The sequence below is a fragment of the Amborella trichopoda genome, chromosome 9 (assembly GCF_054954075.1).
Source record: "Amborella trichopoda isolate Santa Cruz 75 chromosome 9, AtrichopodaSantaCruz75HAP2 v2.0, whole genome shotgun sequence".
Taxonomy (NCBI): Eukaryota; Viridiplantae; Streptophyta; class Magnoliopsida; order Amborellales; family Amborellaceae; genus Amborella; species Amborella trichopoda.
This window is the reverse complement of record NC_142344.1, coordinates 48,926,842-48,939,126: the sequence shown is the minus strand read 5'-3', so window position 1 is coordinate 48,939,126 and position 12,285 is coordinate 48,926,842.

The following is a 12,285-nucleotide window of genomic DNA, read 5'->3' as shown; positions in this document are numbered from 1 at the left end:
AGAAAGTTTCCTCTTAGTATACCCCTTTTTTTAAGATGAATCCCTTAGCTACTAACATAGCTTTGTATTTCTTTAGTTTCTCCTTTGAGTTAAGCTTTTTCTTGAAAATCCAATTGCATCCTATTGCCTTACAGTCTTGAGGTAGAGGTACTAATTCCCAAATCCCCTCATAATGTTTCCCTAGGTAGGTGAAGAATTCAGGTTGTCTACCAATTCGGGTACGTCTCCTAATAGGTGGTTTGGGTTCTCGAGACTCAATCTTGTCACTTGCTATCTCAAAGAGATCGGCTTGCTTATGAGTTTTTTTTGCATTAAGGAAATCATCCTCAAAGAAAAGGGTACCATGACTTTCTATGACAGCCCCATTATCAAGGTTGAATAATCGATACCTCTTACCATAATTAGGGTAACCAATGAATATACATTTGATAGTCTTAGGATTTAGTTTTGTCCTATTTTGGTATGAGATTAGGATATGAGAAAAACAACCCCATACTCTTAGGTGTTCGAGTACGAGCAGTGAAAATCTAGTGAGGAGTAAGACGGCAGTAATAGTGGGCGTACGGTTTAAGATGTATCATGTTGTCAATAGTGCTTCTCCCTAGAAATCTCACGAGAGCTTTGCATGCCCCATCATGGTCCTCACCATTTCTACCAAATTCTGTATCTCGACAACTCCATTTTGGTCAGGTGTGTAAGGCATGGTGTATTGATGAATAATACCATTCTCCACACGCAAGTCTCTAAAGAGTTGTGAAGAGTATTCAGCGCCTCTATCGGCTCTAAGTACTTTGATTTTTCAGGTTTGTTTGATTTTCTACATCGGCTTTGTATTATTTGAATTTCTTTAAGGCTTCGGATTTTATGTATATAAAGTATACATGGCCATATCGCAAGTGGTCATCAATAAATGTAATGAAGTATCTTTTGTGGCTTTTGGTAGCCACATTCATAGGACTGCTATCGTCGCCATAATATTACTCCCCTACACCATAGTAACAATGAATGAAGAACTTGTGCTCGGTCTGCACATCTTTGTTGTGATGGCTTCGTAAAAAATGTCAATTATATGATTTAATATATGTAAGTTCGTTGAGGGCAAGTCCTCAGTGGCGTCACTGGAGGACTCATCAAATTTTTTGGCAACATGTTTTTGGCCAGGTGGGTTTGATGTAATACCTCATGCAGCACAAGATCTTGTTGCTACAAATTGTAATTTCATTTTTGTTAATTTTTATTTTTAGCGATGTGGATAGACTTTTTAACCTTTTTTAGAAATAATTTTTTAGAAATAGGATTAGTATGAGGGTTTTTTTGGTTTAGTTTGATGAAGTCTACTGTTTAGAAAATACGTTTCTTTTTAGAAGTGAGTCAATTTATTTAAATTTCAAATAAGAGCCTATCTTTTCTTTTTTTAGAAACGATAAGTATATTTTCTTGATTGAATGGGGTCCGTATTTTATTTTGGTCAGTCAAGATGTTTGCTTCCAAAGTCGTTGTATTTTTTTAGATTCCATTGTAGAAAGGCTTGGAGCAAATCTTTTAGTGGTTTGCTTCCTAAGATTAAGGTTGGTAAATTTCTTTTTAGGTGGAATGGCATGGTCTTTAGTTAGGCGGTTATCCAATGAAAAAAAGGAAATCCTATCGGTATAAAATAGTGTTTAAAAAAATGGATAAGTGACTTGAACCGGTATCACCCATATCCGTGTCGGATCAGTGGATTGGTTTCGAGAATCGGGTGAATTGGTAATTTTTGTTTCAATTTTTTTTCAAAAAATCACTTTAGATCTCTAAAAATAGTATTCTTTTAGTTTCTAAAAGAAATTAAGCGTGAAACATTATGTACTTTCATTACTTTGTAAAAATAGGTGAATACTGAGAGTTTGTTTACCTTTCTGGATGTCTGGTGTGTCATAAGGTTAAATTTGAACAGTTTCAACAAGTCTACGTGGCTCAAAAATCAACATATAACGACCTTTCCTTGAGAGCTTAATATTTTCGATGCATAATCGTTATGTTTTGATTAGTGCACTAATCGATAGGTCCCCGGATTGTGTTTACAACATTCAGGTCGAATAAGGTGGCGGGACTAATACAAATTTCATCTTAGTGTAGTTTAAAACTTGATGACGATTTTCTCCAACCAAGGGAGAATGATGCATATCAAAATCTGGTTGCTACAAGTTGTAATTTTATTTTGGACAGGAAAGAGGTGGCCTCTCGGGTCGATAACAAAGATACTACTCACATGGCGAAATTACCTGCCTCCCTTTGCAATGGAGGTATTGACCCAATATAAATTTATTGGTGACTAACACTCGGCCAATATAACCGCGTTTTAGAGAAAAAAATAAAGACTACGAAGAAAATCACAAACGAAAGGAATGAACGTGCGGATCCAAATCGTTTGCTACGGCCCACAAGCAGAAAAAACACTTCAAGAAGCGCATCACTATAATAAAAACAGACTATTTCATTCGATAAAAAATTCACCCCTTTACATGGTGCTGCCTCTTTCTTTTATGGTAATAGTAATTCCTTTCTGTCATTGGATAACCACCTCACTAAAAGATCATGCCATTCCTCCTAAAAGAAATCCACCGTCCTTAATCTTAGGAAGAAAACCACTAAAAGTTTTGCTACAATGAACGCTAAAAAAAATTATGACTTAGTAAGCAAACCTCTATAATGACTTGCCAAAATAAAATGCGGACCCCACTCAATCAAGAAAATAGACTTATTTTTTCTGAAAAAAAAAGAAAAGATAGACTCTTATTTGAAATTTAAATAAATCGACTCACTTCTTAGAGAAAACCTCTAGATTGACTTCCAAACTTAAAATGTAGAATTATGGTGCATCTAAGAAATTCATCGTAAAATATTGTTTTGAAGTTGGAAAATCTTCTAATTCATCATCTCGACATTGAAATGTATAAGTATGAAAAGAAAAAATATTTGGAGTCTCCAAAATAGTGCATCTTGCAATACGTTATCTAAACCGTCCATTTTTTAAGATTTTCATGTGTTTATACATCTATTTGATTTGAATCAGTTTTGGGGTTAAATTTATGGCTAAAAAAGGGGGATCACAAGCGATCTCTCTGTTCATTTTTTTTGTTTTTTAAACAAATGTTATCAAAATTTTATTCCTAAAAAAGGGGGATTACAAGAGATCTTCCAATTCATTATTTATACCGACTCGGTGGAATGTCTCTCTGTCTCTCTATGGAACTGTTCACTTTGCATTTTAGAGTGCCAAGAACACATGATTCATGCCTTTACACATTATTTAGGCCATTTTGCAATAAGAGTTCCATGAATACATGATTCATGCCTTTTCACATTATTTAGGTTGGCGAATGTCTAATTTGGTAGTTGGTGATCCGTGGTTAGTAGTGAGTAGAGGTTACCTTCATCCTAGAGCATACCTCCATATGCAACTTACACGAACCTCTTTATATCCACGCTTCCCAACTGTCTGTAGAATATTTTTTTTTTCAAAATTACCCTATTTTTGAAAATTTTTAAAAAAATCGGAACTGCAAGATCCAAATTGCTCTCTTTTTAGATCTTTAGGATACCAAGAAAAAAAAAAAAAAAATTTGGACCTTCAAAGCACAAAATTTCGCGGAATAAAAGAAAGCAATTCAGAACTTCAATGTCTAAAAATGCCCTATTTTTGGATCTTTAGGATCTGAAAAAATAAAAAATTAAAAAAATTGGACCTTCAAAGTCAGAAATTTCCCTATTTTTTAATATTAATTTTCCTTATTTTTTATTTTGTAATTGTTGGATTTTGGAAATCCAAACACTAAAATTTTTCGGATTTTAGATTTTGAAAATCCAAAAACTTTAATTATACTTGGTTCATGGAAAACTAAATTTTGGATCTTGGAAATCCAATAAGGGCAATTTGGTTATTTTTTAAAAATTGTGGCAAAATGTTGTAGTAACGGATATAAAATGGGTAGAGTAGTAATAACGTAAAATTTAGGTGAAATTGTGAAATTTTAGGTGAAATTGTAATAATGCTTAAAACAATATATATATATATATATATGGAAAACTCTTCCCAACGTCTATAGGCGCAAATGAACAATGATTTTGCCTGCCTTCATCACCATCTAAACTTTATCGGACGATCACAGTTGTGCGATAGTATTTCAATTTTCATTTTTTTTATATTAATACAAATTACTTGAAATTTGGAGCGTGTGTACATCTTAGTGAGGCGCACCTAATAAAAATATGAAAAAAATAATTCGTAAAATATAAATTTACCAAAATATCCCCGACAATTTATTGGGGTATTTTGGTCAATTTATATTTTGTAAATTATTTTTTTCATATTTTTGTTAGTTGCACCACACTAAGATATTTACGCGCTTCAAATTTCAGAGCATTTCAATTAATAAAAAAAATAAAAAATGAAACACTACTGAACAACTGTGACTGTACGATGAAGTTTGGATGGTGATCATGATAGGCAAAATCACTATTCATTTTCTCCTATAGGCGTTTTGTATTATCTTCATATATATATATATATATATATATATATATATATATATATATATATATATATATATATATAAAGATCATATATATATATATATATATAAAGATCATATATATATATATATATAAAGATCATATACGTCTATGTGCGTACTTCTATAGTAAATGCCCAACGGCCCAAATTGAATCTGGGACGATCTGATAGCCACGACCTCATTTTGTGTTTGAATTTTTTTTTTTTTTTACAAATCCAAATCACTTGAAATTTTAGACGTGTGTTCTTAAAAAATAGGCGAATCTAATAAAATATCAAAAAACTATTTTACATGAACTAAATTAACCAAAATACCCTTGAAAAATTTCAGAGGTATTTTGATTAATTTACTTTTTTTGAATTATTTTTGTGATTTTTTTATTAGGTGTGCATTGATGAGAAGAACACACGCTTAAAATTTCAAGTGATTTGGATTTGTAGAAAAAAAAAGCCGTTAGGGGTATTCTTACAGGTACACTCATCGGCGTACGGTAGCATCTTCCTCTCTCTCTCTCTCTTTATATATATATATATATATATATATATATATATATATATATATATATATATATATATATATATATATATATATATATATATATATATATATATATATATATATATATATATATATATGGGAAAAGTTTATATAAGGTTGTAACCTTAAAATATAGAATCACAGATGCACCTCAAAAATCTATCGAAAAGGCTGTTTTAATGTTGAAAAACCCTGTAATTGATCATCTCGCATCGAGATATATGAATATTAAAAGAAAATTTTTGAGTCCCAAAAATAGTGCATCTTGCAACACGTTATACAGACCGTCCCTTTTCAAGATTTTCATATGTTTATACTTCTACTTGATTTTAGACATTTTTAAAGTTTAAAGAAGATAGTTTTTAAGATAATCCTAAATAAAGTTTATAACAAAATTATATGTTATGATAAAATTTGGAGGTGTGCTTTAATTGGATTGTTTAGGGTTGCAACGTTTTAGAAACCACACCCTATATATATATATATATTTGGAAAAAGCTTGGGTGAACCCACTAGCTCATATGAAAAAATGAGTCCAACGGTCCAGATTGAATCTGGGCCAATTTGATGATCACAGATGTCTGGTAGTATTTAAATTTTATTTTTTTTCTATAAATTTAAATTACTTGAAATTTTAGATAAGCATTTTTCTCATCAAGCAGCACATAATAAAAATATAAAAAAAATAATTCGAGAAAACATAATTGATCATAATACCCCTGAAATGTTTCAGGAGTATTTTGATCAATTTATATTATGTAAAATATTTTTTTGATATTTTTTCGAAGATTCACCTATTTTTTATGTACACACTCTCCAAATTTCAAGTTATTTGGATTTGTAGAAAAAAAAATTAAAATTAAAAAACTACCAGATATTCGTGATCGTCAGATCGGCCCAGATTCAATATGGGCCGTTGGGCTCATTTTTTCCTGTGAGCTAGTGGGCTAGGCCACATTTCTACATTTGCGGTCCAAAGAGTGTAAAGCATCCATCTTAAAGATAGATGCAAGTAGGTGTTTCATCTAAAAACACGGAAACTAATAGTCCAAATGTTTTTTTACCACATTTAATCGATGTTAGAGATTACATGTCCTTAAAAATTAAGTCTTAAAATCCATCTCAAAAATAGATTTATCAAGAGGCCCACACATCTACATATGTGGGCTTGGCCGCATAGAAATCGGATCCTATAATTATTATGGGGAATGATCTTAAGTCCCCATGTCATTGTAATATAATGAAATCACCCTCCTAGAAAACCATGTTTGTGGTATTTATATGACCCCAAATTTTGCACACATTTTTTTCATCCCTATCATCAATCCTAAAAGATAAAAAATAAAAAATAATCAATTTGCACCTTATATATGGTCAAAATAAGTTTCCTACAACAATGAATTTTGACCGTCTATTTGGTGAATTTCAAGATCTTGGACTTTGTGAATTGAAAATCAATACTGTTTTTTTTTTAAATTGTTAATCTAATGATAATAAAGCAATATAAAGAAATTAGAAAGGAAAAATATCTTTCTACGGCCTATATCTAAGCATCATTCTAAACGGATGGCCTATATTAATTGGGCTGAAAAAACATTTTGTAAGAAATGCTTTCAAATTTTTCTTTTTGTTATTGCTCATTAAAATGAAACAAGTGTATTTTTTAAAATTTAAGTCCAATAAGTACTCTAATATTGGTTTTGAATATTGTTTCATTATATTGCAATATAACTGTAATCACTTTGACCAACCTGGACCAGCCCCATCCACCCCATAGGGTTCAAGTAGGACCCAAACTTGGACCTGATCCATAATGGGGCAAGATCAAGTGGACCCAGGCCTAACTTGCCAGGTCCATTGCTAAGTTGCAAACTCAAACCTAGTTCAGGTCTACCCATCGAGCCCATGGGTTCACCCAACCTATTTTCCACCCATAACCGACAAGTCGTTTGGCTGAGTTATTGATAACCATATATGAATAGATATTTTAGTATGTTTTTCTAAAATCATGAACCTTACATTTTTCTATGCCGAATCCCACGCTAGCACTATGTTCTTTAAACTAGGGTCAAAGTAGGGCATGCAAAGGGAAAGGCCTGGCTCGGGCCAGCCTTGGCCCTAGCTCTGCTTTACTCCCTACAAGGCCGGCCCCAGCTCGAGCCTAGCTGTATCATGACTTAATTAGATCTAAACCATTGTTTAAAAAATCGATGACTTGATTCGAAATTAGGCATTTTGGATCAGGTATCACACAGCCCGTCCCAGATCTGGGAAGAAAAACAGGATTCGGGAGATTCCTCATAGGTGAGCATCGATCATATTTTTTTTTTTTTGTCATTTCATCGATTCCAGACGAATTAGGACAAGATTTTTTATCATATCAAAGGGCTTTTGTTCTTGATAATGTTATTGACCATAAATTGTAGCTAATTTTCACGTATTTAGGTCGATTGCTTGTATATTTTCGATTTGAAGTCACGGGTTTTGAAGAACATGTAAGGGCTTTTCTTTGCCGCCACCAGAAATTGTAGCCAAATTTTGTGATTTTTGGTCGATTGCTATGGATTTTGATTTGGAGTCACGGTTTTTCAAGAACAGTTTGGGGCTTCTTTTTTTTTCCCCACCAGATTATAGATTTTAGGCGAATTAGGGCACCATACTAAATGATGTCAAAGGATTCTAAAAATAATGATGTTATTCATATGATTTTGGGTGTTATTTGTATGATTAACCAAGTTCTATTGCTTGATTTTTTAAGAAATCGAGTTGTGACTGTGTTTTCTAAAAAAAAGTTAAAAATCCACTAAAGTAATGATTTCAGCCAAACTAGAGCATAATTTTGAATGATTTTAGGGGGGTTTTGAAGATAGTGATGTTATTCAGATTATTGTTGGAGTTATTTGTGTGATTAACCAAGCTTTGTTAATCGGTTTTTTCAAGAAATCATGATTGTTGGTGTTATTTGTGTGAGTTAGGGTTCATCTGCAATTTTTTTTATTATGGCCTCAATTTTGATCGATTTTCTATAAATTTTGAGTCATTTTGAAGCTATTGATTTTGTCCATAATATTATGAAGTTAATTCGTATGATTGAACATGATTTCTAGTTTGAGTTTGCAAGATATATTTTAAAATTATGAATTATATTCAATTCTATTGTCAATTTATAATTATCCTGCGAAAATAACTTGTGTTGTTTAATTTTATTGTCAATTTTTAATGCAATAAAATGTATATTGTTGATACATAAAATGTATGTATGTTCTTGAAACATATTTTATAATTATATTATTTTTCTTATTAAAATTAGAGATTTTGACAAATACATGTTCCTCTTTAACTCAGTATAAGAATACAATTTTTTTTCTATTTTCTTGTAATTATATTTAATTATATGTCTTGAATGTATCATTATCATGCAAAAAATCTTGTATTTTTTATTTTTATTGTAACTTTTTTTAATGCAATAAAATATAAGTTAATGAGACATAATCAAATTATTCTTATTCTTATCCTACAATTTCATTTTATATCATGTTGGTAATATTATGATTTGGAGAATTCCGGCTTATTACTATATTTGATTTTTGTGAGAGTACCTTTTTTTTATAACAACTAACTTGGAATGGAAATTGTATGGACACCCAACTTAAAGAATACATGACCTCTCTTTTACTCTTTGGAATTATATTGATGTATGGACTTTGTATTTCTATCTTTGATTATTATAAGATCTTTTTTTAGTGATATAACAAATGGTTAACGCAACAAACATCCTGATAGAAAAACAACGTCTCATACTCTCAATCATCTCCTATTTGTACAAAGTAATGAAAATACATAATACACCACTCCTAATTTCTTTAGAAACTAAAAGAACACTATTTTTTGAGATTTATAGTGACTTTTTGAAAAAAAATTGAAACAAAAATTGTTGATTCGGTCGATTCTTCGAACCGAACTATCGATCCGATACAGGATGGGGCGAGCCCCTATGTCGAATAAATTGCCAAGCCTCCTTTACCGAAAATAATACATTAGGAGAATGAATCCATATTAAAGAGTCTCGTTGTTGTGCCAAAGGGATTGTGAATGCCTCCATCTCCCTCTGGGCACTGAGTAGGAGTCAGATGTGGAAGAGGGTGGATGCCAAGTTTGTGAGGAATCACATAGATAATATGCATCCTAGTGTTTAGCAAGATCCCTTAGGTCTCTATGTATCTGATTACCATAAGACTCTATAATATGTGAAGAGTCTCGAGTTTCTCAGAAGAGACTCCATGTCCATTGATTGATATAATGTACATACTTGTTTTTTATATACAAATTACAGTTGAGCAAAATAGAAATAAATCCCATAAACCTAAACTATACTCTGACTTACCATAAAATACAGAATACGGTACCTATCCTTCTCAAATATATCGATTACAATACACACCTTCCATATTAACCTGGTAGATAGTATATATTTTCCTTTTATACTCCCCCTCAAACTCAAGACGCTATGAGAGAGAGCAGCTGGAGTTTGAACACTAAGTTGCGGAAACGAGCCGTTGGATGTTTAGGTGCATACGCAGATTGCATGATCAACAAGCATTGAGGAATATTAGAACAGGGCAGGCTCAACCAATGGTAGACCAACAAACCTTAGAAACAGAAGACTCGAATAAAGTAAGCTTGAGCAAGAAACGAAAACTTCAGATCTTCTCCTAAGATAGAAAAATAGTCGAATCACCCGAGAAAACAAAATTACACTTGGAATAGCCAACAAAACTCGGTATATATCCATGATCAATTTAGCAGCTTGCTGACAGACAGATACACAAGCATGATCAAGTAACAAAGTAACAAACTTGATCTTACAGGAATGAACACAATGAAGATGAATTTGATTTTGATACCATGTGAAGAGTCTCAGGTTTCTCTGAAGAGACTCAGTGTCCATTAATTGATATGAATGTACATACTTGTCTTTTATAGATAAATTACAGATGAGAAAAATATAAATAAATCATAGACACCTAAATTATACTTAGACTTACCATAAAATACAGGATACTATATATATATATATATATAAGAAGGTTAGGTACAGCATACACCTTCCATATTAATCTAGTAGACAATATATAGTTTCCCACATATTAGACCTTGATATCTATGGATCTGCCTAAAAATCTACTTATTTGCCATCCCCAACAATCCATCTGACAATGTGGCGTAAAAGGGACTATGTAGATGCCCCTCCAAGCATGAGAGCAACTCTTCTCATATACTTCTCCATATAAATGAATTCTTGAAATATTTATGCTTAAAGAAACGTGCTATTAAGGAGGAACAATTAGCTAAGATTCGCCATGCCAATTTCATCATGCCGAGATGTCACGAGTCCCTAGACCCCTTTTTTCAAAAGTGAGACATACTTTCTTCCGCTTAACTAGATGAAAAAAAAAACATCATCCCTGCAAGTATTGCTAGTTATTAGTTGTAAATAATACACACTTTCTTACACCTAGTTCTTATGCATTAATAGTCACACTTTGTTAATGTTTAAAAGCTACCAAAATATGAGGCCACACCTTTCCTATGACCACCAAAACCAAATAAAGATCCTAGAGACTTCGCAATCCTCACTCTCATTTTCAAAGATTTTTGTATTAAGATAGTTCTAAACCCTCTCATTAATGAATATCATTTCTTAGAATGCAAAGGGTCGGGGTGACCTCAAAAGTAAGATGTATGTTTTATTTCTGGTTTCTAAATTTAGACCTATAGTTTTTATTTTGCAAGAGACCAAACTTTCACTACGCACTATTTCTGGGGTTAGGGAGGTTTGGGGCTCAGGGTTTGTTGACTTTTTGGATATTGATTCCATAGGGGCCTCTAGGCCCTATGGATTATATGGGATCATTTGATTTTGAAATCTTTTGCTAGGGATAGATGTATGCTTGTGGGCTTTAATGGACCTACTCCAGGGTTTTCTTGGGGTCTTTTGATTGCTTATAGACCAAAATTTTCAGCTTTAAAATAGTGCTTTATCAATAAATTGTCTGAAGTTATCAGTGGTTTTCATTTTCTTATTTGCTTGGATGGTGACTTTAATCTTATCAGATGACCTAATGAGTCTCTCTCTATGACTCCATTAAATTCAACTAAGAGGCTTTTTAACAGTTTTTTTGAGAGCCATTCATTGTTTGATCTCTGTACGTAGGAGACGATCTTTAATTGGTCGAATACTAGTACTACTATCCTATCGATGTCTAAACTGGATAGGATTATAGTATCTGCGGATTGGGTAGAGGCTTTCCCTTTGGCTCCTGTGCGAGTTCTGCCCAGACTATCCTTGGATCATACCCCTATAATGTTATCTTCAAAAATTATTTCTTCTGGTCTCAAACCCCCAGGATGGAAATGGGATGGTTGAAGGAACAAGAGATAATAGACTTGATTCAAATTTTTTGAGAGAATACTATCTCTTATGCTTCGGATGACTTTTAGTTGCACAAGAAGTTGCTTAATATTAAGCATAGATCTCATGGAAAAGAGACAATAGATACTCGGTGAAGACGACGATTGAGGAAGGCTTGCTAGATATCATATTTTTGGATTTTAATATCCAACAGCAGGGAATCCTATGAGGTTTTATTTGAAAGGAATGCTAAGCTCAAAACTCTTTATGATCTTTGTAGGTCGGAAAAAATCTATTGGAAGCAAAGATCTAGTTTTAAATGGTTAAAAGAAGGGGATCAAAATACAAAATATTTCTACGCTATAACTAGTGTTATTAGAAGACAGAATGATATATCGGGTATTTCCATCCTTAGTGTGGATCCTGATATGTTACGACTTTTGCTGTAATTGAGCACTTTAAAAAGGCTTTTACGATTGAAGCTAGATTTACCCTAAGGTTGGACTGTGTCCTTTCAAATGCATGTCTCATGAATTAAGTTGTCTGTTGGAATTAAATGTATCTCTGGAAGAGTTAAAATTGTTAGTTTTTTCTTTAAATGGAGACAAGGCACCGGGACCTGATGACTTCCCCCTTACCTTCTTTCAAAAGTTTTGGGATATGACAAAGTGGGAACTTTTAGAGAAGGTGAGAGGTTTTTTCACTCGAGGGGAGATTTTGAGGGGCATTAACTCAACGTATATTGCTCTGGTCCCTAAAAAGTCGATTATTGCTGAATTATTT